Here is a 6,000-nt window from a genome sequence, read left to right as displayed (position 1 = left end):
GAGCCTTTATTTCAAACACTGGAAATCAACTTGTCTAGTGGAACTTTTGTCTAGCGAATCACATAAGTAACATCACAGCTAGAATACTACTCATTGTGGGTTTGTGAGGATAATATCAACATCATTAATAATAAAAGAAAATGAAGAGGATCAAAAATGATCAAATTAATTTAGTAGCCAGGGCTTCCTTCTACATAGAGATGTATTTTCTAGGCGCACTGCACTAAATTACACTTAACATAATAGTGAATGTTAGGAATGAAGTCAACTGTGTGGTTAATTAACAGATGAAAAAAGATGCTGAAACTGATACAACATTACAGCATCAAGTGGTATCACTTTCAATCAACGTTTCACTCCACTGCACATAATCCCTGATTAATTAGATATATTGATGACCAAGATGCAGACCTATTTCTAATTTACCATCTCAGGTTTTAGAACGCGTGGTTGCACATCAATTACAGGCTCACGTGATAGCTGATGATCTGTTTGAACCATTCCAATACGTTTTTCACTCTGTTCACAGAGCTGAGACTGCTCTTGTCAGGGTTGTGAATGATTTGGTTGTTGTGTCTGACTTGGGGGCTATAGGTATTCTTATGCTCCTTGATCTTAGGGTGATTTTTGATACAGTAAAATCATTTGATGTTTCTAAAATGCTTGCAGACCTTCTTGTCTATCAGTGGTACTGTTTTTAACAGGTTCCGCTCATATCTGACTGGCAGGCAGAATTTTGTTTCCCTTTGTGCTCATAAATCCCCGATCTTAGTCAATCAGGGTGTGCCTCAGGGTTCTGTTTTGGGCCCTTTGCTTTGAATTACTTATACTGTATGCTTCCTCTCAGTCAGATAATATGCAAACATGCTCTTCAGTTTCATTGTTATGCCGATAGTCAGAATTTATCTAACACCTGTTCCCCCACTGATCTCTCACCTCCATCACTTACTGTATCTCTTATCTGTTTGACATCCAGCTCTGGTTGACATCAAATTCCTAGATAGTGACATCAATTTTACTGGTGGGCAGCAAATGTCAGCTGCAAAAACTAAAGATCTTCACAGTAATGTTGGATGGCTTCTCCATTCAGACATTAGCCTTAGATAGGAATCTGCGAGTCACAATTGAGTCTTTTGAGACCCAGGAGAACATTTTTACCTTTTTTTCACCTTAGACCTTTCATTTCTGCAACCCTCTGCTGCATGGGCTACCTAATACTCTTTTCATGAAGCTGCAATCTGTCCAAAATTCTGCAGCAAGACTAAAGAAATGTAAAAATGTATAGACAAAAGTTAGAAAGTCACATATTCAATATAAGATCTTGTTACTGACTTTTAAGGCTCTAAATAATCTGGCTCCATTATACATCTGTGAGTTCCTTTCACCTCGTAGGCTCCGTTCGGCTGAGGTTGGTCCTTTCTTCACCGTGCGAGGGACTATATCTTTGACTTTTGGTGACTGTGTATTTTCTGTCACTGCCTCATAGTTATGGAATGCCCTTCCTCCCGACTCTTTTAAAGACAAATTCTTTTCAAATCTAAACTTAAAACTCACCAATTTACTAGGGTAAATGTCTGATTGCCTTGTAGTTTACCCTGTACATTCTTGCTGCATTATAATTACTGTATGTTATATCTTTTTCTTTTTATAATATCATGTATAATAATATAATTGTGAATTATAATATTATTCTAATAATAATCAGACCATGTCACAGATGTAAGCAATTAAAATTGATATTACTCAGTTGTTAAAAGTATGCCATTGTAATACAATACACTTCTCACTTTGCATTGTATGAGGTGCCCAATATACATTCGAGAGGAGAACTCCACAGATACAAGCTTTCAGGGTAAATCTATCAGAAATGTCTTTCATAGGACATAATTGAAGCTACACAGCTTCAGGCTCAGTATTGGCTCCGGTGAGAATTTATGAAATTTAAGACAATTCAGAGCAAATGTCACACAGTAGGGAGAACCTGGAACAGCTCAGAAGCAGAATTGTATACAAAGTGTAGTTGAAGCCACTGCAACATTCCATTTCCCCTAATGAGATTTTAAATGATTTTGTGAAGAGCATACCACAGCTGACATGACTCTTCAGCTGCTGAAGAAAGTTTTCCTTTCTTGCACACTGCCACAGTTTTGAACACGAGTGCTTGACAAGCTGGATTCTTTAAAAAAGTATTTTGGCAGATTCACATTTTGTAGGCTTCTTCTACATAACAGAGATACCCTGATACCATTTTGACCTGGAATTGGAAGTAACCAGTGTCTTATTTTATCCATTAAAATATGTGTGCTGAGACTTACAAGAGGTTATCTGTCACAAAAGAAATATTCATTTTAAATAAACTGCACCGAGAGCACATTAAACAGTCTGATTACCTAATGCAATTCTAATTTAGTTTGTAGGTGAAAAGGAAAACCTTTCTTGTAGATATGTAGACAATGAAAACCCATTTGTGAAATGCAGAGCCAAAATGGATTGCTTTGTCCCTCTTTTAGACTGGATTTTTTTTACTCCGCCTTGGAGGAGAAACACCTTTTTTCTACTTGCATTGTGAAACACTTCTGGTGGAAACTTAACCCTTCTTTTGCCTTACAAAGGTTTTTCTTTCTTCACGGATGAGACACTTTGAGATGCGGCCAATCACAATCAAGCACACAAGTAAAAAATACGGAATGAACTTGAGTTCCGGTTTTCTCAAACTGTCTTGATTCGTTATTTCATTTCTTTTCATACTCTTCATACTCTTGTAATATGTCAGAGAACCAAATAAATACGGGGCTGGGAATGTTTTCAATAAGGCAACATAAGAAGGAGATGGTGAGATTCCACTTAAAATGATAACAATAAGTTCATCATCATCTTGTGATATTTAATATCCTGTCACACAGGACCTAAAACCTTTAATCACATAAAACCCAAGCATGTCCTTGCATGAGGCTTTCTGAGAGCCACATCAAGTAGAATAAGTAACATGGTAATAAATATGTATTTTATTATTAATTTACATATTTAAATATTTATCATAGTTGTGAATCCATTTGGCTTGAAGGGCTACCATCTAGGCTAGCTGGACAGGAAAATTCCTCCATTCCCATTTAATACCCTGGAGACAGTAGGAAAGACTGCAGGAAGGCTGGGGAAAATGAGAATGCCGGAAGTTTTATTGATTGGCAGATAAACTGAGCTGCATTGCATTTACAAACTTCTACATTTCATTTTTTTTTGTTTTTTTAACTTCCATTTGCTTTCCTTCTGGCAAACATTAGAGGTACTCTTATTAAAATGCACTTCATTAAAAATAAATACAGACCAAAAAGATTTAGGAAACCCTCTAACTGTTAAACACTGTGTAACTAAAATATTATTTTGCTTTTAGCTACGCCTGAAATTTGAATGAAACATTGTGGAAGTAAGTTTGGCATTCAAATACAAAAAAGGAAAAATTTAAATGTCTTTCAGACCTGCAAGACTTCTTGAACCTTTTTAATCTGTCCTCTGCAATGGAAAAAAGTAACAAAACAAAATCAACCAGCTACTTCAGAAGCATTTTGGCCGACATTGTACTTAAGGACCCTGAACAGTGCATTTTTTGTCATCTCTTTGGTAACTAGCACAAAGAAGTGCATCAGAGTTCACAAGTATTTAAATTAAATTCTAAATCTCTTTCAAACCACAGATTTCGCAGGCAGATGCAGATTTAATTCTGCAACATCTGTAAAAATGGAACCAGGAATTCTTTGTTGCTACGTTAATTACTCCAAAAAATATTTCTTAAACAGCTGAAAATGCTGGTCAGGGGGTTGTTTTGTTCCAGAGAACTGCTGTTTCATTGAAAATCAGCCTGCAGTGTCCCGAGGTCCTGTCACTTGCCAACGGTAACTGGGATTCGTCCAGCAGCGACACACAATTAGGTCAGCAGCACTGGGAATATGGTTGAGATTAGTCACCAAGACTTTCTGGGTGTCTGTGGATTTGTGGCGACTTCGATGAGTGGACAAGCTGATGCAGCTACCTACTCGATATTATTATATATATATTCATTAGAAGAGCCTGTCTGCATGTCCCAGCTTGTGCCTTTGAGTGTGTTGGTCTTCACTGTGAGCCAAAACATCAAACCAATTGGCAATACAAAAGGAGGGGATAATAAATCAAATCTTAGCATGTATAAAAGATGGTATTTTTCCACATTATCATCTTTACCTGATATGGATAAACTAGACTGATTTTACAAAAAAAACTTCCGCCTTTTTTGTGATGAAGCTCTCAATCTCATTATGTTTGACGGACATACGTATAATAATACATTTGGAATAAACCAAAGTGATTCCTATTGACAAGAACAATATTTCCAGCAAAAATGCAAAATACACAAGACGTTCTTCACAAGTACGGCCTTGAAGGTGTCCTTGTCTTATTTCACAGCAGAATATTTAATTTAATGTATTATTCTCTATTAAGTCTGGCTATGAAAGAATAAAAGGGATTTAATAAGAGACCTAGTCTCTGAGACTACCATACACAATTAAAAACAATCTGTAAAAATCTGTTAAATTTTCGAGCCATATATTGTGAAAATTGAATAGGAAAAATTCTATAGAAAGGAAATTTCCACAGCTGTTAGAAAGTAAAAAAGTGCTGAGTCAGCCCTCAACTCATCACATGAGTTCAATGACCCAGCACTCTGAATCAAAAACTCATTGAATTGGTTTATTTAGAGGACATTTCCCTGTCAGTATTTCACACTGATAAAAGGTGCCTTGGCTTTGTCTCTGTAAAATTCAGAAATTGACAAAGAGTTGACTTTTAAGAATTAATTTGTCATTTACAGTCCTATACTGAAAGAATATTATGGAAATGTAAAATCTGCTTTGCATTAACAGCAGCAAGCTATTCTGAATTGGGGAAATACTATTTTTGTAGCTTATCTGAGACCAGAATGGAAGTGCTAATATGTTCAATACAGTAAAAAAAACAGGATTTGATCTTCCCCCAAAATCCCAAAGTTCTTGCTTTTCCACTGGGGTGTATTGTTTGAATTGTTTGAATAATGTCCTCATTCTGGTAGAAGAGTATCAAGAAGGAAAGGTGACCCATAAGGAGTTAAACTATCATCTAAGCCTTTAAATAAACTTTGGTAGAGTTTAATTCCTTTCTAATGGAAATTTAGAAAACCTATTAAGTTGCATTAGGCACCCAAGAAGCACAGAATGAATGACTTTACCTTCACATTGAGATTTCAAAGTAGTGCCGAGGTCTGAATGACCAAACGAGACAAAATGCATACCTGCAGCCTGCTCAGTAATTGCAGAAATGAGGGATTGTCTGCACATTTAAAAGCCACATGAAACAGGAGGTTAAAGCAACTTACTGTACCAGACCAGACTTTAACCAGACGTGCTCACTTTTGCCTCAGATCACAAATGAAATTACTTGAACAAGTTGCATCAGTATCTAACATAGGAAGTCAATCTGTAATCTATCAAGGTTAGGATATGAGCTGGGGTTTTGTGCAGTGAATTGTGGAAAACCAGAGCCGGAGGTAGTCTTGGAGAATAGTTGGACACTTATGCCAAGTGTGCATCAGCAGGGACCATCTGAGTAGTGTAGTCAAGCATGTTGTTTTTCTCTTCATTGCTCATATCCTGATGAGTTCCTAAATTAGATGTTATTCCACTGGAAGTTTTTAAAATTTTGTCACTATAAAAACAATGGAATAAAAAAAGACACTTCTGGGACCAACAGGGACTCTTTTATTTATTTATGGAACCCTTGTACTCAGTGTATGAAATCAAATGTTAAGTCACTTCTATGATGTCAGATAACAGCAAACTATACGCCCAATGGATATTAGCCTCTCAAGACCCTTTGATGAGCAGGGATGAGTGACAGATTTCAGGTGTTCTGGTTTTATTCAATTAGAACATAATCTATCCAGACTCCCCACATATCAGGTCGGGACTGAGGAAGTGCAGTAAGTAGGGTGTA

Source organism: Lepisosteus oculatus, chromosome 20 (genome assembly GCF_040954835.1).
Source record: "Lepisosteus oculatus isolate fLepOcu1 chromosome 20, fLepOcu1.hap2, whole genome shotgun sequence".
Lineage (NCBI taxonomy): Eukaryota > Metazoa > Chordata > Actinopteri > Semionotiformes > Lepisosteidae > Lepisosteus > Lepisosteus oculatus.
Note: the sequence above shows the minus strand (reverse complement) of the source record.